Source organism: Brachycentrus maculatus, unplaced genomic scaffold (assembly GCF_059751285.1).
Source record: "Brachycentrus maculatus isolate JH-2025_06_01 unplaced genomic scaffold, ASM5975128v1 h1tg000065l, whole genome shotgun sequence".
Classification (NCBI taxonomy): Eukaryota; Metazoa; Arthropoda; class Insecta; order Trichoptera; family Brachycentridae; genus Brachycentrus; species Brachycentrus maculatus.
The window spans coordinates 1-26879 of record NW_028280819.1 but is presented as its reverse complement, the minus strand read 5'-3'; the positions used below and the strand labels follow the sequence as shown (position 1 = coordinate 26879).

Here is a 26879-nt window from a genome sequence, read left to right as displayed (position 1 = left end):
CATTCTGACTAAATAACAAAACGGAGCTTCGACCTCCATCAGTTACGAATATGATATTAACTACTAATATAAGGACCATCAGTCGATTTAATTGTCACATTCGTTTGAAAATACCATTACTAAGCGAAACAACTGTCACATTTTTTTGTATTTTTAACAATAAAATACAATAAAATTGACTTAAAAAAACCATTTTGGATTTCAACATTTAATATATACACAATATTAACTCCTTCTCTACATATACGCCATCTACCTCATTTTTTGTACAATGATTTATATTAATCCCTCTAGCGGCCATTAAAAGAAACAATAACTAAAGCGCTTTTCTTCTGCACATAATTTTCTTCGAATTTATCAAATTTTAAATGCAGCTCAATTTTTAAAATCGGAAGGAATCAGAATCTTTAAGTGATTTTTGTTTGTTGAATCGGCCGCAAGAGGGATAAAAAATACAGAGCGTCGCGTCGTTTGAAAAAACGTGAAAGATCGATATAGATGGACTTGGTTGATTAAACATCTAAGCATATAAAAAAAATGATGCAGTCAGTAAGTCGAACACTGGGATAGAGTGACCCTCCAAAAGCCTTCAGCTAATTTTTGGAATCTCCTCTGCATCTTCGCTCCATTTGCTACATAACGATGAAAAATTTCAGATTGGTATTTGAAATTTAAGGAAACTTAATGTAAGAGTCATAATGGAAGGATTGATAAATCATATTTTCAATCTCTCTGTTCACCCTGCGGCCTACAATTGGTGTTAAAATTAATAAAGGAAAAATAAAAAATAAAAAAACAGTTTGTGTGACAGTAAAATTTATTCAACAGCCATTATTCCAGCTACAGTTGCACAAATTTAGTCGAAAAAAAAGTAGGTATTAAAAGTGGATTAAACATATTTGACAGGCTTTTTCAGGTATTGTGTTGCGTGCGGAGATATTAATAATTTAATATCGGTATTTTGGCATCCTGTACTTTGGTGGGGGTTTGTATCCTGGGGATGCGGTTGCGGTGCTCTGAAAAAAAATTAAATTAATATAATTATAAGTGTGAGCGTCTCTTTAATCAATAGATTATAATGAAATTTTATTTTTCATTAAAACTAGGGAAAAAAACCCAAAACGTTTTTGTAATGTACTTTATCTTAATCTTTCATCTTAAAGTGAATAAAATTGCATAATTCAACGCAGCTGATGCATTGTAAAAATTTAACGTCATGAATTATTTTACCTCTCCAATATTTCCCATAATTCTTTCATTGCCTCTTCTTAAAAAATTAACCAAAATAAACATTAATTTTGAAATTTAAAAATCAGTCGTATAAGTTGTGAGAGAAAATAAATCAATCTGTTGCCTTATATTAAAATAATATAAATATACATTTTCATTTTTTGGCTCAAGAATGGGAAGTTTTGTAAATCAATTTTATTTTGCCTTAAATACGAGTATATTGCAACTAGAGAGGACACCATTTTAGTGTACTAAATATAACAATTAAATAAACTATTCCACAGAGATACTTAAATTATCATTAGAATACCCATTTTTATAATTTAATCCAAATTCGAAATTTGGAATATATTTTTCAAATTATATCTTATTATATTTTATAAATATTTTATATAACTTTAGTTAAACTCGCATTATATTAAGTGACGTGACTATTTTAAGATGAAAGTTTTTTTTTCATTATTACCATACGTATATATGGAAAAAAACATGTTTATTCCTTGATTTTAAGATATGAAAATTTTTAATATTAAATTATTGAAGAAAAATTATGACTTTTATATTAATTTATAGATAAATCATTGTAAATTTTATTATTTATTTTTGCCTACTATAATTTTTTTGAGAATATATTTTCATATTTTTTAAGCCAAATTTTAAATGTGTATTCAAATAGATTATTTATGTATCAATGGATAAAAATATTAACAAACAAATGAAGTTGTTATTTTTTATGTTCTATATTATTATACTATAATTGTTTATTATTTTTACCATGAGAGCAGCAATGACCAAGAAGGCAGCGAGGAAAATGCTCTGGATCTGCATGTTGAATAATATCCTTTGACTTGCTTGAAGTAAGAATGATGTTGCTTGCATGGATGAACTATTTATATGAAATTCGGAGTTTAAATTTTTGTTAGGGCTGCCCAAAACACTTTTTTTCCTTTCATTTTTAACGAAATTTGTGTAAACGGATTTATGTGATTTTTAAGCGTTTTTTTATTATTTATTTTCTTATTATAATGTTACAATCAAATAAAATATATTAAGTGTGACAAAAACCAAATACTCATGAAGATACTTTTTAAAACTCTGAAAATCTCAAAGTTAGTCAGAAAATATAAACACTATATAACAATCAGCATTTCAAAAAATATAAGTAGTGATTATTTTCCATAGTATAATCTTGATATCAATGTGTATGTGTGTATGTGTGAATATAATAAATAACACCATTAAAAAAGGTATATTTCAATTATTCTTCATAGATTTCTTTTATTACAACAATAAATGATATAAATTTGTAATGAAATATACAAGAATGGAGCATACAAAAATGCTCCGTTCTTTTAACTTTCAGTTTATTAATCATAAGCACGTTATTTAAGAATCACACGATAAGTCTGTAAAATCCGCAAATAAAACACTTAAAAAATTTAAATCTACGGTAAAAAAATAATGGCTGCATTTAATTTTTTATAATTTATAGTATCACATAGCAACCCTAGTTTAGCAACTATAAAGCATTTAAAATAGCAAACATTATATCATCTGTCATTTTTGTGTACACAATGTCACTGCATTTACCAAATTATCAGAAATACATCTGGAAACTAAATTAAACATATTAAATAAAAACGCATTATTTCTAAGTCGTAAATTTTAAATATGTTAGTGAACAAACATTTGCTGAATTCGGTGAATTATTTGCCAAAACTAAATATAACTATGGCAACATGAATTTGTTATTGAGAAAATATAATCGGGTTTATTATAAATTCCTCTTTTTCAAATGTTTAAATTTAAATGATATATTAATTCGTTGTTTCCCTCTAAGGGATGTTAATGTCAAAATTAACTCTTTAAAATGATTTTTTATGTCGCCAAAATAAATACATAAAGAGATTCGATTATTGGTTTAGATTTTTTTTTATGAAAACCAATTTTCGTTAATTTATTCAAAATAAAATTTTAAAATACACACCCAATCGTTTCATTATAATCACAACGAAAAACATTTAAGGTAGTATTTGTTGACATCTCAACATAAATGAAGAAGAATATGGAGGTCTGGGCATTATGGGGCTAACGACTGTCATAGGCTAGTTCAAGTGATAATTTTACAAACATGTAACATTTATCAATCCTACCATGATTCATAACCACACTACTCCAAGAATTTTGGAAGTTCTATATATATTATTTATTTGAAATATTGTACAAGAATCACTAAAATTTTCACTAGTGGCATCTATTGGTAACACGAGACCTTTTTTATTGCGCAGAAAATCTTATTTTTGTATGTGAGTTCCGAATCCTGGATTATAATCACATGTGAGAAACGTCAAAAGATATCCTTTTTATTTAATTTTTTTAGCTTATAATCACACATAATTTACTAACAAGATTTTGAGTGTGTCCAAATACTAGTTCACAAATCTGGATTATCTCCAATTACATTTAATTTGATAAATAACTCCTATAATTGGAGATAATCTAGATTTATGGACAAGTATTTGGACACATTCAAAATAAAAAAAATTAAGGTAGTATTTGTTAAAAACGGAGAATTGTCATTTTTTAAATATGTTATAATTGTTACTATTAAATGCTCTGTAACTTCTTACTAATATTACAAGTGATGACTTTCAAGAAACCCCTGAAAAATTACTATCTATCATTGGAACCCTAACTGTCCATCATACTATTTCTTATTGAACTCCTCTACCTCTCCACGTCAACTTCTAACCTTATACTACTTCATTTGCCTACCTTGTTTTTAACAATTTATTTATTTATTAAGTATTGTAATTATTGTATATGTTCGTACTCCAATTAATTCAAATTTGTTTTTTTCGTCGATACAAATGAATAAGCACTCTCTCCCCGCTAATTTAACATGGCTGTATGAATAATGCTAAAAATTTGACCGGTATCACAAGTCTGTTTTTGGTTAGTTGAAAGATGTTGCTCCTTCACAACAAGCCCGGCAATGTACATATATTTTGTACAAAATATTGGAATAAATAAAACAAACTTCAAATGAGTGATTCATCTCCTCCAAAAGCATTTTGTCGGTCTCAATATTAATCTTAAGTTTTTCAAAGTTGAATTAGTTTTATTATTTATTCAAATAAAAATATTTAAGTAATAATTTAGCGCCATTTAAAAAATAAACTACCTTAAGGGCGCTTCGTAGGAAATAATTTTAAGATAATTATTGTTTTTTTTTAACAATAAAAACACCAAGATATTTATTTAATGATACTTTATAACATTACTCCATATCTCAACATCATTTTATTTATTGTTTCGGCATTTACTTTCTGGTAAGACATGTTAAAATTATTTTAAAAAAACATGTTTTTATACTACATGAAGTTTATTTGTGACTAGTTCAGGTCTAAATGTAAACTAAAAAATAATTAATAATAAACTGTTCTATAAATAAGGAGAGGGATAAGTTAGGGGGAGGGGGGTTCGTCGAGGGGCGGAGTTTGAAAAAAAGGAAATATGGAAAGCAAAGGTGAAGAATTTTGAAACAATATATATTTGGTATATTTTGATCTACTATTTGAAGAAAAAATAAATTGTAAAAATTGTCTTTTACATTTGATCCATAATCACTAGCAAAAGTTATAGAAATAATTAAAACATAACAGTTTTTTTCTGTCAGGTTTTTTTTAATTAATCTACTAATTAACCTACCTAGTTTGTCTCTTCTTTACACTTTTACCCGATAGCTCGATCATTTAACACTTTTATCCTTTTCAGACATTGATGAATAATTTCAGATAGGTCTAGCATAATTAAATGTTTGGAAATCAAGAAAACTAAGGAAAGGAAAGTCAGGATAAAGGTAGAAAAAAGTGCAATATGTAGTTAAACATCTTGTTTCTCCCCTGGTCTTATTTTCATGATGACAAAAGTAGATAGAAAATATTTAAAACAAAAAAAAATAGATTTTGTGGGAGGAAAATTTATTAAACAGGCATTGAATTCCAGAAGTTACACAGATTGATTTTTAAAAAATTAAAAAGTAGTTTTATAAAGTGGATCAAAAATCATTGACAGGCTCTTTTCAGGTGTTGTGTTGCGTGCGGAGATATTATTAAATTAATATCGGTATTTTGGCATCCTGTACTTTGGTGGGGCTTTGTATCCTGGGGATGCAGTTGCGGTGCTCTGAAAAAAATATTATTTTAGACATAAAATAAAATAAATGTTATTTCCAACTACTCTTCTTATTTTTAAATTACGTTATTTTTTATGTTTTCGCAAAAAAAGAGTTAAAACAATAACATTCTTACAATTAATATAAAATAAGATTATTAGTAATACTGTTACACGTTTCAAACCAGAGACATTTTCAATTAATTCTCAATCAATTCAAATTTGATGTTTTTTTATAAATGTGCATTTGTATTTTTTCAATCAATAATTTTATCATTAATTATATTATAAATCTCATTAAAATTAATTTTCATGTTTTTACGCATGAAATAGTATTTTTTATGTTTATAAAAACCGATTACTGATATATCAATTTAAAAAAACATTATAATAGGGAAGGAGTTATTGATTTATATTCTTAAAAGCATTATAATTTATTATTCTTACCATGAGAGCAGCAATGACCAAGAAGGCAGCGATGAAAATGTTTTGGATCTGCATGTTTAATGATATTCCTTGACTTGCTTGAAGTATGAATGATATTGCTTGCGTTGATGTTCTATTTATACGAAATTTGGAGTCCAAATTTTTGGTAGGGCTGCCCAAAACACCAATATTATTATCATTATTAGTTTTCCTTGATTTTAAAACGATTTTTTTTATTTCTTGTTTTATTATCATGTTACAATTAAACAAACATTGGGTATGAAAAGTCCTAAAACTTACGTGAATACGTAAGTCTTAAAACTTTAAAGTTTGTCAAAAAAATTAATATATGCAAAGTAACAATTAGTTTTAAAAAAAATATAAATAGTGATTTTATTATAAAGTACAGTATAAGCATAAGAATATAATCGTGGCATCAATTGTATTGCTCTTTGCATAATTTATTTAAAAAAAATATATTTTAAAAATAAATTGTTTTATTTCCTCTCTCATTTGAAGTTTAATTTTGTCACTTTATGAACATATATTATAATAAAAATTGTACGAACCAAAACGTTGCATTTTTTTAGGTTGTAAATTATGAACATGTTATTGAACAATCACACGCTTACCTGTGAAATCGTCGAATAAAACCCTTGAGTTTCAAACCATGATTAAGCTATGACTGAATTTATAATTCACTTATTTATATCACAAGGCAACCCTATTTTAGCAACAATGTGGCATACAAAAAAGCAAACATTATATCACCTGTCATTTTTTATGTGCACAATGTCACTGCATTAACCATATTATCATAAATACATATGGACCCAAAATTAGACTAAAAATTTGACATATAGGTACACATTATTTTTCGTCGTAAATTTAAAGTGTTTTACAAATAATTGCTGAATTTGACGAATTATTTGCCAAAAACATAATATAGAATGAAATTGTTATTTGAAAAACATAATCGGGTTCACAGTGAATTCCTCTTTTTTAAGAGTTTAAATGTAAATAATATATTATTTGTTATTAATATACTCGTAGTTGTTTTCATCTAAATAAAATTATAAATGTCACAATAACATTCTTAATCAACTTTTTACGTCACCGAAATAACTACTCGTACTTTAAGAGATTTGATAATTTAGTAAGAAATATTTTTTAAAAAATCAATTTAAATTGATTTATTTTAACTTTTACGGATAAATTTTCAAATTAGAGACCCTATTGAGGCATAATAATCATGACCCCTGAAACATTAGTATCTATAATTTGAACACTAACAGTTCATCGTAATCATTTTTATAGACTCCTCTGCGTTTCTCCATCAACTCTTAATCTTATTCTACTTCTTATCAATTTATTTTTTTATTCATTTAACATTTTTACATTTTTATTTTTAACATAATTCTTTTTAATCATTTATACATATGGAGAACTTTTATATTTCGATTCGCTGTTCCTCTCCATAAAAGAGACTGTGCTCTTGTGCTTGGAGAGGGACTTACACTCGTGGTTTAATGTTATATAATAAAATATATATTTTTTTTTTTGTATATTTTTTCAAGATTTAAATATATAGAGCCTTAATTTTTTTCTTAAGTATTTTTATATCATCAATTTTTTTATATTTTTAGGGAGTTTATTGAAATGTTTGCATTTTGGAGTAGAAAAATCGTTTGAGAATCTCGATGATAAATTTTTTGTTAAATTTAAATAGTTGTCACCCTTTAGTATTTGAAAAATTGCGGTTTTTTTATAAATGGATTCTATATTTGGGACTTGAAATTTTTTAAATAATAATTTTATAATATGAATACAAAATGTTGTCATGACTGTATTTTTTTTAACTAATATTAATTGTTATTCATGTTTTTTTTCATTGATACTTATGAACAAGCAATCTCTGGACGCTAATTTTTAATGGCTGTATGAATAATTTTCAAAATTCGACTGGTATCACTAGTCTGTTTTTGGTTACTTGAAAGATATTGCTCTCTCACAATGAGCCCGGCAATAAGCAAATGAATGAACCTTGTGGTCTTAAATAAAAATATTTTCATTAATTGATTCGGTAATCACTTTATGGAAAGCTATCCTTTTTTAATTGAAATTGCCTTGGTAAATACCACTATTATTACAGTGGTATTCGTTGAGTAAAACCTAAATTTTTTTTTTGGTCTTAAATTTAAACCGAGGAAAATCAAAGCTTGATAAGTAAATCATTTATTTTAATAATAATATAAACAGAATGATTTTGGAATATACATATATTGCAATTTTCTTAAAATACTACCTTAAGGGCGCTTCGTGAAGAATAACTTTGTCATATATATTTTTCTTTTTTAAATTTTAAATTTAAATGAAATTTATTTAATGATACTTTATACATTACTGTGAAATATCACTAATGTTTTACCGCTACGCAATATGAGACTCATCATCATATGAATGTTACAGCAACTACAACAACATAACGACGTTTTCCCGCATTTTAAATTATTTAACTTCGATTACACAAATCACCTAATTTAATTTGATTTTACTCGATAACGTTACAATAATACAAATATTTTTCCCTAAATTGAACTGTATGGTCGTATTAAAAAACATAAACTCCTTCAAAAAGAGAAACAATAACAATAATCTGTTTTAATGATATCAATGGTTTCAATTTAGAGCCTTGTGTAACACCGCTCAAAAGAACAAACTTATCGAAAATACGACCCATATTTTCTATAAACTTTTTCTTTAAAGTTAATTTTTAAATAAATTAAAATAGTAACAACTCACTTCCAAAGCTATTTAGTTCAACAAGAATATTTTATAAGAACAAAAAATCTGTATTAACTGTATCCGTTTGATAAAGATTATTCATAGCTCAAATCAGTTTTTGATTGTTTGGCTAATTGTAAAGATTTTAAAATATAATAAATTTTCAAAAAAATATTATTATTTGTGACTCATAATCATAAGTAAAGTTCATCTATTGCAAATTTATTAAATCATAACTGCCCTTTTAATTAATACTTGCATTAGAGTATTATCTTTGTCGGTTATTTTTTTTAAATTAACCTAACCTAGCTACACACTGTTCACAGTTATTTAACCACTTTTTTAAAATTAAATTAATTAAACTACAAATATATATTTTTAAATAGTTCATCGTCTCACACTTTCCTTCACGTTTACCCGATAATTCAATCATTAAACGCTTTTATCCATTTTAAACATCAATAAATTATTTCAAATTGGTCTCGCATAATTTAATGTTTGGAAATAAGATGCTAGGGTTAGTCAGGAAAAGTGTAGAAAAAAGAAGACAATGAAACATTCCTTTTTCTTTTCATCATTGAATGTTATTTTCATAATGATTATAATAGTTTAGAGATAAATAAAGAAAAACATTTGGTGTGAGACGAAATTTTATTGAACAGGCATTAAATTCCAGATATGCTTGCAGTAACAAAAATATGCATAAAAAAAATAATTAGATCAGTAGTTTTTTACAGATGAATCGAAAATAATTGGTAGGCTCTTTTCAGGTGTTGTGTTGCGTGCGGAGATAATTTAATATCGGTATTTTGGCATCCTGTACTTTGGTGGGGGTTTGTATCCTGGGGATGCAGTTGCGGTGCTCTGAAAAAAATTATTTTGAAATAAAATAAAATGAATATTATTTACAACCAAAATTCCAACACAAATGCAAATTGAATGGAATGTAAACAGATAGAGATAAAACAATAACGTTCCTAAAGTTTAAATACTCTTATAAAACTCATTAAAATATATGTTTTTGTTTTTAACCCACAAAATGTTTTTTTCAATGTGTATAAAAACAGATTATCGATTTATCAACAACAACAAAAAAAACGTTTTAATAGGTAGAACTCTTAACTAAAGTTTTTTTTTTAATTATTATTAATTATTCTTACCATGAGAGCGGCAATGACCAAGAAGGCAGCGAGGAAAATGCTCTGGATCTGCATGTTTAATGATATTCCTTGACTTGCTTGAAGTATGAATGATGTTGCTTGCATTAATGTACTATTTATACTAAATTTGGAGTCCAAATTTCGTAGGGCTGCCCAAAACACCTATATTATTTTAATTTATTTTTCTTTAATTTTTAACAGGATCTATGTACTCGGGTTTATATGATTATAAAACGATTTTTCTCTCTTTTATCATGTGACATTTGAACAACAAATATTGGGTATGAAGGGTCCTTATCCTTACAAGGAAACGTTCTAAAACTCTTAAAACTTCAAACTTTTTCCTAAAATATAATAAATACAAAACATAACTATTACTTTTTCAAACATTATAATTTGTGATTAAATATATGCAGAGTATAGTATAAGCAAAAGAATATTATCTTGATATCAATCGTAGTTTTCTTTGAATGCATAGTGAAAAAACTGTTTCTTGTCAAAATATGGCAGTTAGAAAAAATACAATTCTCCTCTTATTTATATATTTTTTTGTCACAACATTAACAACATACATTATTTAAATGTGATGAAACTTATGGAAACAAGAAAGCTGCATTTTTTAAATTTGTAAATAGTAAGCTTGTTATTGAACAATCACACGGAAAATCTATGAAATCGGCAAAAAAACGCTTGAATATCAAACCATGTTAATGCAATGAATGTATTTATTTATTATAATTCACCAATGTGTATCACCAGGCAACCCTATTTTAGTAATAATAGAGCATAGAAATTAGCAAACATTATATCACCTGTCATTTTATGTGTACACAATGTCACTGCATTTACCAAATTATCATGAATACACCTGGACCCAAAATTAAACTAAAAATATGACATATAAGTACACATTATTTTTTTGTCGTAATTTTTTTGTGTTTTTGAACAAACATTTGCTGAATTTTGTGAATTATTTGCCAAAACTTAATACATCATGAATTCGTAATTCAGTAATATAATCGGGTTAATTTTTTTCTAGTGTTGAAATTTTACTCTTATATTAATTCGATCTTTTCCTCCAAATGGTATGTTTGTGTCATAATCAACTCTTAAATAATGCCGAAATAACCACTCGTGCATGGAGAGATTTGATGATTTATTTAAATAGAAAATTATCAAAAAGTCTTAAGATTTTGCGTTGATTTATTCTAACTTGTACAGTTTAATCCTCATAATAGAGACCCAATTACATTCATTGCGAAATACGTTGAAGGTAGCATTTGACTAAAAGGGAGCTTTGTCAATTTTAAAAATACAAATTATTGCTATTAAATGCCATGTCAAATTTAACTTATACTACAAATTTACTTTCCTCATGCATTTGAGAGCTTTATTAGTAAAACTTTTTGTTATTATATATTTTTTAAAACGAATAATTTATATAACGCTATTTCTGTAAAATACTACGTCAAGGGCACTTTGTAGGAAATAACTTTGAGGTAATTATTTTTAAAAAATATAAAAATAACCAAGATATTTTTTTAAATAATTTATTACATTATTTTATCAAAATCGTTAATGTTTTACCTATATGCAATAGGAAGTTTATTATCTTAATATTTTTTAAACTTTTCTTGATTGTTTTTCGCAGATACTTTGTGGCACATTTTATTAACTTTATAAAATAGAACAACTTTGATTTTAACCACTTTTTTGTTGATCCATTTTTTCTCCAACTGGTTTCGATAAGAACCTTGTCATCATCAGGGTTTAACATTTACCATTTTTTAACATTTATTATTATGTACCAGGATTTATAGCACATTTAGTTAATATGTCTTAAAAATTATAATGGATGTGTTTATAAGTACAATAAATTAATAAAGTTGGTCCCTAAAAAAATACAAACGATACAAGATTTGTCACAGTGCCTATGTATTTTCCGCAATTTAAATAATATGACTTCGACAGCAAAAATCACCCAATTTATTGAGATTTTACTGAAAAACGTAACATTACAATATTTTCAGTGTGTCCAAATACTTTTTCACAAATCTTGATTATCTTCACGCAGGAGTTATTTTTATCTCACCAAATATGATGGAGATAATCCAGTATTGTAAACAAGTATTCGAATACACTCAAAAAGTTGTTAATAAAATAACTGGTCAAATTATAAGCTAAATAAAAAATTGAAAATCATCCTTTTAGGCGTATCAAGTATGTGAATATAATCCAGGATTCGGACCTTACATACAAATAAAAAGAGTCTCTGCTTAATAAAAGCTTTCCTTTTACCAACATACATAGATGGCTGATGTGAATACCGTTAGGGAATTCTGAAAAAATATTATTTTTTATTTGTTTTATTTAGAATTCGCTGACCATTAATAGATAATGATCACAAATTAAACCACAATAACATAAAAATCCTAAAAATAACTCAAACGAAAAGTCATAAATTGTAACATTTTGACACAAAAGAATCATAAATCCATAATTAACATTATGACAATGACTAAAGCCTCCCCCTAACTGACTATGTTCCTACTGATAAGAAAATTAAAAATAATCATTTTTAAATAATAATTATAATTAAATAATAATTATAATTTTAAAATAATATTTTGTCTAAAAAATATGACAACAAAAGAAACTAAAATTTAGTTTAGGCTTCGCAAACTGTGTTTGAAAATGATGCGGGATTCCGCGTCATTATAAAACACCCTTTCGATGCATTCCTCGAATTCATCGTCATTGTTTCGATCATGAATCGAAACACGTGTCACAAAACATTAAAAAAAAAAAAATTTTACTTAGTAAATCGTAAATAAAAAATAGATAGACTTTACAACAAAGTGACTGTCAAATCAATTAATGAAACTGATAGTTATTCCATGGCACATTTGATAAATCGTAACTACTATTTTAAATAACTATTACGTGAGGGTATTTTCATAGTCGAAGAAAATTTTAATCAACTTCTTAAGCTTTTTTACACATTTACCTGATAATTCGATCATTTAACGCTTTTAACTCTTTCAGACATTGATGATATTTTCAGATTTGTCTCGCATAATTTCATGTTTGGAAATTAAGGAGCTAGGGTAATCCAGAATAAAGGTAGAAAAAAATCGCTCACTCCTTTCAACAACGTCATGTATCAAAAAACTTGATTTTTCAGGAGATCATTTTTAAAGTTTAAAAATATAATAAAATGTATTAAAAATAAATATCAAGCCACTTATTGGACTTTTTACTGTGCAGCAGATCTTTTAAGGTAAAATCTGAATGTTTTATTTTGGTAGTATATTAAAAAAATAAAATAAACAACATTTTCTTCAAAATGCAAAAACAACACTTTCTGCCCTGTAGCGGGTAAATATCAAGTTTGAAATATGACGATTTAGCTGGGATAAAGTACATTTTCTGGCCATTCTGAAAATATGGACATCTGAAAACTTACAATTTTTGATATATGACGTTGATGAAAGGAATGAGCGATATAGTGAAACATCTTGTTTCTTCTCTGATCTTATTTTCACAATGATAAAAGTAGGAGAAATATAATGAAAAACAGATTATGTGACAGGAAAATTTATTGAACAGGCATTTAATTCCAGATAGAAGTTACACAATTATTGCTTAAAAAAATGAGAGCAGTGGTTTTCAAAGGTGGATCAAACATCATTGACGGGCTTTTTTCAGGTGTTGTGTTGCGTACGGAGATATTATTAAATTAATATCGGTATTTTGGCATCCTGTACTTTGGTGGGGGTTTGTATCCTGGGTTGGCAGTTGCGGTGGTCTGAAAAAAAATAATAATTTTTGAAAATAAATAAAATAAATATTATTTCAACCACTCTTTCATTATTCGACTATGTAGTAGTTAGTTTTTTATGTAAACAGAAAGATAAAATAATAACATTTTTGTAATTTAATCTGTAAGTACATTCTTAGTTATACTGTGGATACGTTTTAAACACGGGACATCTTTTATTAATTTCTTTTTTATATTTGATATATTATATATAAAAATGTACTGAAATTGTTTTGAAATTAATAATTTTATCATTTATTATTTTATAAATATCATTAAAATATGTTTCCATGATTTTAAACTACAATATGTTGTTTTTTTTAATATTTATTAAAACAGAATGTTTATATCGATGGGAAAAAACATATTCATACGTAAAGAGATGTCCTTTTTTGTTTTGTGTGTTACATTAGTATTTAAAATATAATTCTTACCATGAGTGCAGCAATGACCAAGAAGGCAGCGATGAAAATGTTCTGGATCTGCATGTTGAATGATATTCCTTGACTTGCTTGAAGTATGAATGATGTTGCTTGCATTGATGTACTATTTATACGAAATTTGGTGTGCAAATTTTTGTTAGGGCTGCCCAACACAGTTTTTTATTATTATTATTTATTTTCGTCTTTAACGAGATCTGTGTAAAGGGGTATTTATGATTGTACAACGATTAAATATTTATTATCTATTTTGTTTATTAAAAGCATTGATTACTTTGTGGCATGGTAATAAAACACTCTCCTTATCATCTATTGTTTACTTTGTGTGATACTACTTTTATTTATTTCTTATCTTACCATCATGGAACAATTAAACAACAAATATTGGGTATAAAAGGTCCTAATACTCACGAGGACACGTTTTGAAACTCTAAAAATCTTCAAAGTTTATAAAAAAATATGTACACAAAGTGAAAATCAGTTGTTCAATAATTACAATTAACGATTAAAGAATATTAGTACAAAAATATTGACGTCGTAGTATTCTAAAATTGAATAATAATAAAAGTTAAAAATATATCATTCAGAAAAAATTAAGTAATATTTTCCGTCTTTTAATACTTTTATTTTATCACATCAATATAAATTTGTTATACATATTTTGCGAACAAGAATGCTGCATTTTTTAAATCTGTAAATTATAAGCATGTCATTTAACAATCCTACGTAAAATCTGTAAATTGGCAAATAAAACAGTAGAATTTAGACCAAGCAATGGCTGCATTTATTTATTATAATTTATTGCATCATAAAGCAACCCTGTTTTGGCAACAATGGCATTGAAAATAGCAAACATTAATCACCTGTCATTTTTTGTGTACGTAATGTCACTGCATTAACCAAATTATCATTGATACATCTGGACTCAAAATTCGACATATGAGAACACATTATTGTCTCATAAATTTAGGGCGTGTTGAATAATACTTCACTAATTTGGTGAATTATTTACTAAACGTATTTATTTACGTCCGCCTCCGTAGTGTAATGGTCAGCACGCTCTGCTACCGTTCTGTAGGTCTCGGGTTCGATTCCCAAGGGGGGTAAAATAAATATAAGTGATTTTTTCACTGTTGTATTTATTCAATATTACCTTGGACTGGTACCTGAAGCGGAGGGCTGATCACCTTTCCTTCATGCGTAAACGATCAAGATAACACTGCGTTTATATGACGCAGTTCCCTATGCACCATTGGGGTGCGTATAAGGGTTTTATTATTATTATTTATTATTTACTAAAACCTCATAAAGCTATGCGATATGAATTTGTTTTTTGGAAAATATAATCAGAAATAAAATGAATTCTTCTTTTTCAAGTGATAAAGTTAAAATGATAAATATGTTCGTTGTTTTCCTCTAAATGAAATCTAATGTCAAAACTAACTCTCAAAACCAGTATATTGCCACTAAAAACCACCTGCTGGAATAACTATATTAAGGGTTGCGATTATAAAAAAATTTCAATAATTATTTAAAAATAGACTTAAATTTTTTTCTAACTTGTACTGGTCAGACCTTAAAATGGAGACGGTCTATAACGGTCGTCAGACTCGTAAATGCCCAGACTTCCATATTCTTCTTCATCTTTGATGAGATGTCAAAAAATAATATGAAAATTACTCTTGTAATTGGAGATAATCCAGATTTTGTGAACAAGTATTTGGAAACACTCAAAATTTTGTAAATAAATTATCTGGTCAAATTACTAGCTTAATAATAAAAATGAAAATGTTATTTTCTGGCGTTTCTCATGTGTGTGATTATATCCAGGATTCGGACCTCACACACTAATATAAGAGTTTCTACTTAATAAAAAGCTTCTTTACATCTCACCAATAGATGTCTCTAGTGATTCAAGAACAAGGTTTCTAAATTGGCTCATATATATATGTATAACTTCCAAGAATTTGAGTAGCGTGGTTGTCAATAATGGGTAGAATTGGTGAAGGTTACACGTGTGTAAAGTGATCACTTAAACCAGCCTATGACGGTCGTCAGCCCCGTAAATGCCCAGACTTCTATATTCTTCATTATCTTTGATGAGATGTCAAAAAATAATAAACATGACATAATCGTGGTATTATAATCATAACATTTCACTTTTGAGACACTATTCCGCAAAAAAGCTTTATATGAATTATTCTAAATGATAAAAACAATAATTTTCTATATAATTCGAAACAAATGCAACATTATTTTTTTCAAATATGGTTTGGGAATTGAAAAAATATCTCAAATTATTAGCGCTAACAACAAAATTGATTTTCTAACTGTGGTTTTTGATCAAACGTCAGTTTACTATGCTTATGCTTTAGCATAGAAAAATACAAGAAGTATAGAGTAATTTCAAAATTCTGTTTATTGTCGTTGAAGATTGATGAAACATTGGTTTGTTTAAGCGCATGGGGCTATATGTAAAGCGATGAAAATGGGCAGCATGTGTTTAAAATATTGTGATAGAGTAAGAACCGAGCTTAAATCCCTCAATACAAATAAACACAACCGGACCATGCTCTCTTCTGTATCAAATGTAACTCAAACTTTGTTTAAAACCACTTTTGTTTTTGGTATGTTTTTCCAACCGGTTTCGATAAGCACCTTGTCATCTTCGGGGATGGATGGATATGTACAAAACCGGCTTAGAAAATTCATAGACTTAAATGAATACTTCTCTGTTTTAAGATAAGCACATATCCATCTCTGAACATGACATGGATGCTTGTTGAAGCCGGTAGGCAATTTTAGCCGGTAGAGAATTTTATTTAAGTTTACAAAATTTATCACAAAGAATCAGTGAAAATATTCAAGATATATTCTCTATTCCCATATTCTCTATCATCATACCCCTGTAGCATTTTGCCAGTTTGTCATTCAGCTTAGTTACTTACGCCATCACTTATGATATTATATTTATTCTGTCAACTAATTATCAAAATTTCTAAAATTTATTCAGTTGCTGTATTTATACAAAATCAACTGCTCAAATTTTCACGAATTTATTTTAAGCTTTTGTAAATAGTAAAAAAACGTTACATCAAATACATTACATGATTTATTACCAAAATGACATATTGCATTTGCAGACTTGGTAAACATACTCGGATGACAAACATATTGAATGATAAGTGCGTTTATTTAATTAAAATGGCTTTAAACATCACATCTTATTGTTTTGCCTTAATGCAAAAAATGAATTAATGAAATTGAGGTAAATTCACATAAGCTCATTAAAATTTGCTTTTTAGGTCTTAAACGTGTATTTTTGTTTAAAAAGGTACTCTTACTATTGATTATTTAGCACTTTGTTTCGATGTATTCGTTTTATATACATATATATTTCCAAGAATTTGAGTAGTGTGGTTGTCAATCACAGGAAAATAAATTAATGAATAAGTGTAAAGTGATCATTTAAACCAGCCTATGACGGTCGTAAGCTCCGTAAATGCCGAAACTACCATATTCTTCTTCAGCTATCAAAAAATAATGTAAAAATAACTCATAATTGGAGAAAACCAAGTATTTGGAGACTCAAAATGATGAGTAAATAAATTATAAATAAAACTCAAAGTTTCAAGGATAATTTTTTTAATCATTTCATTTTAAAGATGTTTGTATGAAATAATTAATGATCCTAGTGGGCTTAGTCGTACTTGGGATAATAGGGGCGATATTTGTTGTTCCACCATCGACCATGTCCTGAAGCGGAAGCGCCCTGAAAAAAAATTAAATGTTATTAAATTAAATTCAAACTTAAATTCATCTTACATTAATTTTTACACACCTCTTATTATCATTATTATTTTGCATGGAAAAGCAATCAGACAAAACAATGTTTACCTGTACAAATCTGATCAACGATTTGAGGATGTATTATTAATTTCACAACAAATGTTTTTAATTAGCTAATTAAGCTGTAGAATTGCCTCATTTGACATTATTTTAAAGCTAATCTCATTCCACATGCTGATTTTTAAAAAAACAAATGTATTTTATCAAATCACCCTTTATATTGTTAAATCATATATAGAGTAAATAATATGTTTTAACTAATAAACTTTATTTCGTTGCATAAAAGATTAAATAGCTAACCAAAAACTTATCCTGTTGATAACAGTTAAAAAAATCGATACACGTGTCACAGTAGATTTTGAGAAAAAAGTGGTATTTACTAAGTAAAACTTTAATTAAAAATGAATAGGTTTTACCACAAAGTGACTGCCAAATCAATTAATGAAAATCTTAAGTTTATTGGTCATCTGTAATTTTTTATACTCACTGTCTTTTACTGGATTTTTAAAAATGTTATCTGATAATCATTGAATTCTTTAATAATATGAAACATTCAACCATTTTAGTTTTTTATTGTATCTAGCTATAAACAACATAGAATTATTAAAACTCAAACAAACATAAAACGATTAAAAAGAACGTATAAACATGAAGTGCCTATGCGTGTTACATAACGTAAATAAAAAATTATATAATAATATTAGGCACACCATTGTTGGATGTTAACCTCATAGTGTATGAAAATGTATTAAATTTTGATTTTATGCAACAAATACTAATCAAAATATTTTTGGAACTTGAAGAAAAACATTAAAAAACTAACTGTTGTTAAAAAGTTTTTTTAAAAGACACTATGATTTTTTTTAATAACTCATTTTTAAAAAAATAATCTGGGTGACTACGTGTAAGAGTCAAAAGTCTCGGGAGTTTTTTTTACAGCTTATATTGCCCGAAACTAATTATATAAAATATTCTTTAGACCGTTTTAAAATCAGATTCACGGGGTGAACCGGGTCAGACACGATTGTGACGCAATTGTGTTCATAATAAAAAAATAATAAAAAAATCTGTTTGATTTATTTGTGATAACTGTTTCACCTTTTGGGCGTTTTATCAAACTGTGTTCAATCATTGAATCTTAGTACAATTATTCAACGTGATAATATGAATAAAAATTGTTAAGTTCTTACCAGGATCGAGGCAATGATGAGGAAGGCGGCGAGAGCCAGGTTCTGAATCTGCATCTTGATTGATTTTCCACGACTCGCAAAAAGTGTGAATTAAATATTTTCCCTGGATGTGGCGTTTATATATTATTCTAGTGTATTGACTTCGCTTTCAAATTAAATATAGGGCTGTCTTTTTTATTCAAAACCATAAGCATTTTTTCATATTCATTGATACAAAATAGCTTTTATGCGAAGGAAAATTCAAAATAAATATATTTCTTTAAATTATCTCTTTCACTAAGTTTTATGACCATTTATTTTTAAAAAATCTAACTATCGTCCTTCAATTATATCTGTATATATTTATTGTTTAAGGATTGAATAAAAAAAAGAAAGTAATGATAAAACGAATCCAATTTTCTATAATAATAGCCTGCGAAGTCTTAAATTTATTGTTAATTCTAAAAGTATGATAATATTGCATCACAATATTCAATTTTTCACTAAGCGGGAGTCAAACCCAAGATTCATACAGCTAAGTGTCAACACAACATCACTTCGGTGCTGTTGATTATATTTATGTTGATACGTTTAATTTAATTTAATCTTATTTCAACTACAATAAAAGTTTAAGCAAAACGTATTAATTTTTATGCTTGCTGTATCATCGCCAAACAATGAAGTTCGGAGATTCAAGAGTACATTTGTTGTCGTACGTTTTTATCGAAACACGTGATTAAGTGAAAAATGAAAAATACATTATTTATTTTTAATCTCAAATAAACTTTTAAATCTTTAAATAAGATATTTAATAATAGTTTATTCATAAATTATTTCTTCGCAAGATAAATGAGTTTCAATGTCGATTTTCTTATTTCGGCCTATTTTTGCAGAAAACTACGCTTTATTCAATACATTGTAAGATATAAGATCCGAATGAAGAGAAATCCTTGGATAGTCCTTGAATCTCAAAAAAAACTAAGAGAAAAGATTACAAAAAGGAATATTTTTCTTCCAAAAACAATCTCCTGCTAATTAACAATCAATTTTATTTATAAAAATATTGGATTAGTTTATAAAATAGTCAATAATTTTTAAAATGCTATAATCAATTTTGTAATGTAAATGATAACACGAATTATGATTTCAAATAATGAGATTATATTTTAAAGGCAACTATAATAAACTCAAACAACTCCCTCGCAAAACGAAAAATCTATCACAATCTGAATATTTTAAGTAGAATTTATTTATCATGTATCATCATTTGATAAAGGTAAATGATATAACTATTTTAGATCTCAAAAGCGTATCATACATGAGTGTGTAATTATTTCCTATTCTCTATTTCAAAATATAGCTCCAATTCTTCATATATATATAAATATATTTGTATGTGTGTGTGACATTTGTACAAGATTTTAAATATTTGAATATATATTTATAAAATGTGTATATTTTTTACGATAATCAATATATTTAAATTTATGTTTCAACTAATCCAAAGTAAAAAAAAATGGTTTCAACCCTGGGTAAAGATTTATTTTTAAAAAATCTGAATGCACCTGAAAAATATGCATTTGTAAATAAAAAAAACTAAAAATAATCGATATTTTCAATATCGCAACCTACTTGTCACTGGGGAAAAAAACATAAATCAATACATTATTCGCAAACAAGATTATAAATCTTGATTCCAGCATTTTACTTTGGTTAACACACGGATAAAGTGATATTTCCAAAATACCACAATCCAATTTTTTTCCTTTTATTTTTATTCTTTTTTGAATTTTTTTATATTTCTATTGTATTCAATGCATAATATTTTCAGCATATGTATGTATATATGTATATATATAAAAATATTTATATATATTTAAATATATATATATATATATATATATATATATATATATATATGTATGTATATATATATATATATATATATATATATATATATATATATATATATATATATATATATATATATATATATATATATATGTATATATATATATATGTATATATATATATATATATATATATATATATATATATATATATATATATATATATATATATATATATATATATATATATATATATATATATATATATATATATATATATATATATATATATATATATATATATATATATATAGTATGAATTGACCGGAATAAAGAGTATTGTTTAATAGTTTTATCTTTTTTTAAATGCATATTACTCAAGTGTGATAAATATTTAATAACAAGTAGAGAGCACGCACACACACACTCCCATTCTTCACTTTTTTTCTTCTTTTTTTATCTCTTTATGTTTTAATTGTAACTATAAAATAAACGTGGAATTGTATAATTGGCTTTATTATTTTTTCTTTATATATTTTTACTATATTTTTTTAATATGAAGCTGTTCAATTCCCGAGCAAATAATAATAAAAAAATAAAGATGATATGCGAGTGGATTTCTAAAATATACGCTTCAAATGAAAACAAATCAAGACAAAACAATATTTGCCAAAGTAAATCAGATACATATTAACCTTGGAATGATATTATTTTATTTATACTTGTATAAAATAACGTTTTATATTTTTAAAAATTGGAGTATAAGTTTGTTATAGGTTTCATAGATACATTTGAAATAACAATCTGTAATCAATAAGTAACTTAATTTTTAAAAATTATATCTGCAGTGATATATCTCCTCATGCATCTTCTAACCCCTTACCCAATGGTGCAAAGGGCACTGCATTGTATTGATGCAGTGTTATCTTAATCGTTACTTACACGATTACAATATTTATACCTTTCAGTTCATTCATGTATTTTAAGATCAAATTTGATAATATGAATCATTTCCAACTCATAATATAAATTACATTGGTGAAGTCGACTTGAAATAGAGTCTTGAACTTTCCACCTTAATCATGTTTTCTTCAACCCTTATTTGCACCAGATGGTGCATAAGGCAATGCATCATATAAACACAGAGTCATCTTGATCGTTAACACATGAAGGAAACGTGAACAGGTACCAGTCTAGGGTTAAATGTACATGTTTAATTAATATTGGAGTAAAAAATCACTTATAATTATTTTACCCCCCCCGGGACCTCCAGTACGGTAGCCGAACATGCTACACTACGGAGGTGGACATTTTTATATATATATATATATATATATATATATATATATATATATATATATATATATATATATATATATATATATATGTATGTATGTGTGTACACATATAAGTATATGTGAATAAATAAACATTTATTTCATATTAATTTTCACATATGTCTTGTATAGAAAACCTATTTTTTGGATACAGAAAAAATGATGTTTTGTAATACGCAAAAACTTGATTAATTACAAATGTTCTATTATGCATATTTACAGAAACGGTCTTTGGTCGAAATGCAACTGAATAAATTTTCGCGATCGAGAAAAATATACCCAAAATAAATATTATTCATTTCGGAGCAGTGTATCAACAAATGTTTACACGAGCAACACTTTGTTTAAATTTATGTGGTCAAATAATGTATTTACTAATTTAATACTTTTGTGATGTAATTTATGTAAGGTTTTGAAGTTTATTAATTTAAGTATCGTAAATGGTCTTATGGACAATCACTCAATGATCTTTTTTTTTATAATTTTGTTGATATTTGACCTTGTAATAAAATTTCCTTCTACTATTACTTAACTTTAACTACTTAACTTTTTGAGTACGAGTATATACCGCCATAATTAAATATAAACTATGTTGGCCCATCCGTTGAAAAAAGTTTTAAGTTTTGAAACGTAAGAAACCTTTTCATTCCTTGCGACAAAGGTATTTATTTAATTAAGAATTCCAGTAGTGATCATGTCTTTAAGAACAGTGTCCGTCGATGGTTGCTTCTCTTTGGAAGGGACAAGGTAGAAAATGAATTAATTAAAGTCCAGGTGTAATTATTTTATTGTTAAACCTCTATACTGTAAATTGTTATTAAATGCAATGTAAATAATCTAATAATTAAAAAAAATAATAAAATGTATAAACATATAAGTATTTCGGCTTATATACAGGCCATTACTAAGAATTATTTTTTATACAGCCGTCTCAAAAATGGTTCAAATTTAAGTGTACCTGATGTTTATTGATTTGGCGTTTAATTTGTAGAACTCCATTTTAATTTATATATTAATTTAAATCAAACACAGATTTTTTGAGTATACTATGTTGTATTTTATTAACAAAAACACATAAAAAATTGTATTGTGACAATTGTTTCGCCTTGTTAGGGCATTATCAAACGAATGACATTCGTTTGATAATGCCCTAACAAGGCAAAACAATTGTCACATATAATTTTTTATGTGTTTTTGTTAATAAAATACAACTTAGTAGACTCAAAAAATCTGTGTTTGATTTAAATTAATACATAAATGTACCTGATACCTTCGTTATATTTAATTATGTACCAAAGTCACACTAAGTAACTATAAATGGATTAAGATCGTAATCTTAATTGTATTGTTCTTAATGGATATAAGCTAGATTAAAGGTTTCTTGGCATTATAATGACTCTATTAAGCTAAAGTGGTGTTGTCTTACTTTAACTTAAGAACTCTCACTTAATATTAATTTATCATTTTCATCGATCATTTTCGAGTTTGTTATTTCGTTTCTAAACTAATCTCATTTTTTCTTCTTTTTCTTCTTCTTTGTCAAACACGTGACTGCACCCAACACAGCATAGGCCGCCGAATCGGACTCAAACACTCAGTTGACGATTTTTTTTTAAATTACTTTAAACTAATAAATTAAGATAAACCAAGAATAAAGCAGTTTATTTTCTGGTTTTTAAATATAGTTAAAGAAAAGTCCTCTCCAAAAAAAATTCCTACCTACGAGTTAAAACAGTAGTTAAACGACATAATATAACAATTAGCACACGCACGCACATTCACACGCACACGCACACGCACACACACACGCACATGCACACGCACACGCGCACATGTTAACAAGTGTGTAAACATAATATTGAAAGTAAATAAAAAAATATTCTTAGTATTATTCATATTTAAAGCATTTACTTTGTGGTTAGTCATTTTTACTTATTTATTTTCTTACAAAAATGTTAGTAATATTAGTATATATACTCATCGGTGAGTGGTTATAAACTAATATTATTAACATTTTTGTAAAAAAATAAATAAGTAAATAAAAAACATTACTAACTTTATAAATGTATGATGATTTCATTGGTGATATTAAAACTAATCGTTTTTTTCTTCTTTGTTTCAGATATGCTGGGAAAATCAACGCGATCACTACAACTATCCCATTTTTACAAAACCTATTTATTTTTTAATGCATACATTGTGAAGAAATTTTTTCCTTCTACATTAACTTTTTTTTAATTACTTGTAGGTTCTTGTATCGGATTACATTATTATTTAAAAAAAATGAATTTCGAATTCTATGAACTATTGTCATTTGAAATATTGTGATTTATCTTCCTGTTCAAGTTTAATCAAGAAGTGTTTTAACTAAAAAAAACTTTTTTTAACCACTTTTTTACTGGCACACTTTTTCTCCAACCGGTTTCGACAAGAGCCTTGTCTACGTCAGGGTTTATGTACTAATTCTAAAACATTGAAATACTCATAGTAGGTGGGTGGGCGGGCTTCCCTTACGATGCCAAAAACTTAGCCCACGAGTCGTCGTCCAGGGTGGACGCATTCGTTGCGCGCTAGCTTCGGCGGCAATTGAGATGTATTTTATCTTTTTTAGATATTTACCAGAGCTAACATTACAAAATTGATGTTTTTCAACTTCGCCAATGCTCAATGAAAGCAACATTTAAGAGTATTTGCATTTTTCCCGTTTTTTAAATCACATTTTCATATGATGTACGGAGCGAGCGGAGGTTTTTGGCATCGTAAGGGAAGGGCGCCCCGCCCACTCACTTAACTATGAGTATTTCAATGTTTTAGAATTAGCATATAAACCCTGATGATGACAAAGTTCCAGTCGAAACCGGTTGGAGAAAAAGTGTACCAACAGAAAAGTGGTTAAAAACAAATTTGTTTTATTTAATAAAGTTTTTAAAATGTGCCACAAAGTATCTGCGAAAAATGTTCAAGAAAAAAATAAATTATAAAAGAGACAACCTGAATTTGTTAGATTTCATATGATCAAATACACTCATTTATAAATAACGTCAGGTAATATAACTTAATGTGAGCATATTACTAATAGAAATAAATTAATCCTGAATTAACTGTTTGCATTGTATTGTATTATATTCATTTTATATTTTTGTAATTTTTATGTCATTCCTTGGGGATTTTCATCTTCACTGTTATTTGAATCAATACAATTTTTGGTAAGTACTATTGATCATTATAAATATTACATTTATTTATGTAAATATGTGTTTTTAATTTCAAGTATATTTTATTCATATAATAATGATTGCTTTTGAAGCGCAATATGTATCAATAAAATTAAAGCTTTATATTAAAATGTGGGAAATAGTTTGTAATAATAATAATTGAATTAATGTTTTGTATGTAAAATAAAGTATACATATTTGAATGTTATAAAATAAGTGTTTGGAATATAAATATTTCATAGTTAATATTTTTTCTTTTGAGTGGCATTTTTATGTCATTTCTTATTTTAAATGCAAAATCATCCATCAAGCAAAAAAAAAATTATGATAATATAACTTATTATCATGTGTACAGTTAGAATCTAAGAATTACATTTTGTATAATATTTTAACGATTTTTGTACTACCTTCATATTTTTAAGTAACACGTATTTGAATAACTATGTATGTTGTAATTACAATCTATATTCTTCGCATGCAAGCAAGTATATAATATTCTATAATAAGAGTCCAGTCGCAATCCACAGTAAAAACAGCTACATTACTTTATTAAAAACAGCAATGCCGTGTAGTATCCGTCGTAGGGGCTATTGATGGTTTAAATACAGATTTTCCGGAATTCTGTTGAGTCAGCCGCCATGTTGAATTTTGCCTATTAACAATAATGACTATTATTTGTGTTGACATATCGGCAGTGATGAGTTGGCACTAAGATCTTACTGACTTTTGGCTAGGTACTAATCGATATCACCATTAAAACTGAGCCACTTCCAAAAACTCCTTGATGGTTTTATTATTTATATTGTCAGTGACAGGCAAAATTGAATTGAAATTTAAATATATAGAATTGAAATTGATACTGAATTTGAGGTACAATTTTTCATTTGAGTTTTATATTATTTCCTTTATTTTGTTCCGTGAATATTTCATTGCAATATGGCTTGAACTTAAGATGTGTATATATATATATATATATATATATATATATATATATATATATATATATATATATATATATATATATATATATATATATATATATATATATATATATATATATATATATATATATATATATATATATATATATATATATATATATATATATATATATATATATATATATATATATATATATATATATATATATATATATATATATATATATATATATATATATATATATATATATATATATATATATATATATATATATATATATATATATATATGTATGTTTATATAAATACAATTTCCCATAGGTAAACTTATTGACTGGACTATTAAAATAATGATTTTTAAAAATAAAAAATGTACTCTATGTAAGGTAATTTTAAATGCTATATTTTTTTTTTACATATTTCTTGTGTTGTATAAAAATAGATCCATGTGTTGACATATCGGCAGTGATGAGTTGGCACTA

The 26879-nt window shown here is 26.4% G+C and overlaps 1 protein-coding gene and 4 long non-coding RNA genes across 5 annotated transcripts in view; 1 reads left to right on the top strand and 4 right to left on the bottom strand.

Moving 5' to 3' along the window:
• cmpy (crimpy) overlaps positions 1–25736 on the top strand; it is a 314343-nt gene extending 288607 nt beyond the window's left edge. Inside the window, exon 5 of the mRNA XM_088256644.1 lies at positions 24364–25736. The gene's annotated coding sequence lies outside the window, so the exon portion shown is untranslated. The remainder of the gene's footprint in view (positions 1–24363) is intronic.
• On the bottom strand, positions 800–3959 carry LOC148311366 (uncharacterized). Its single transcript, XR_015837265.1, has 3 exons — positions 3939–3959; positions 2005–2325; positions 800–1016 (listed from the first exon to the last, which is right to left on the bottom strand). It is a non-coding gene; the product is annotated as an uncharacterized LOC148311366 (long non-coding RNA).
• LOC148311365 (uncharacterized) lies at positions 5197–6643 on the bottom strand. Its single transcript, XR_015837248.1, has 4 exons — positions 6632–6643; positions 6465–6511; positions 5854–6004; positions 5197–5418 (listed from the first exon to the last, which is right to left on the bottom strand). It is a non-coding gene; the product is annotated as an uncharacterized LOC148311365 (long non-coding RNA).
• LOC148311364 (uncharacterized) lies at positions 9249–9868 on the bottom strand. The gene is made up of 2 exons (XR_015837253.1): positions 9777–9868; positions 9249–9480 (listed from the first exon to the last, which is right to left on the bottom strand). It is a non-coding gene; the product is annotated as an uncharacterized LOC148311364 (long non-coding RNA).
• On the bottom strand, positions 13358–22468 carry LOC148311363 (uncharacterized). The gene is made up of 5 exons (XR_015837267.1): positions 22438–22468; positions 19076–19215; positions 16941–17808; positions 14031–14233; positions 13358–13584 (listed from the first exon to the last, which is right to left on the bottom strand). It is a non-coding gene; the product is annotated as an uncharacterized LOC148311363 (long non-coding RNA).
• Positions 25737–26879: the final 1143 nt, after the last annotated feature.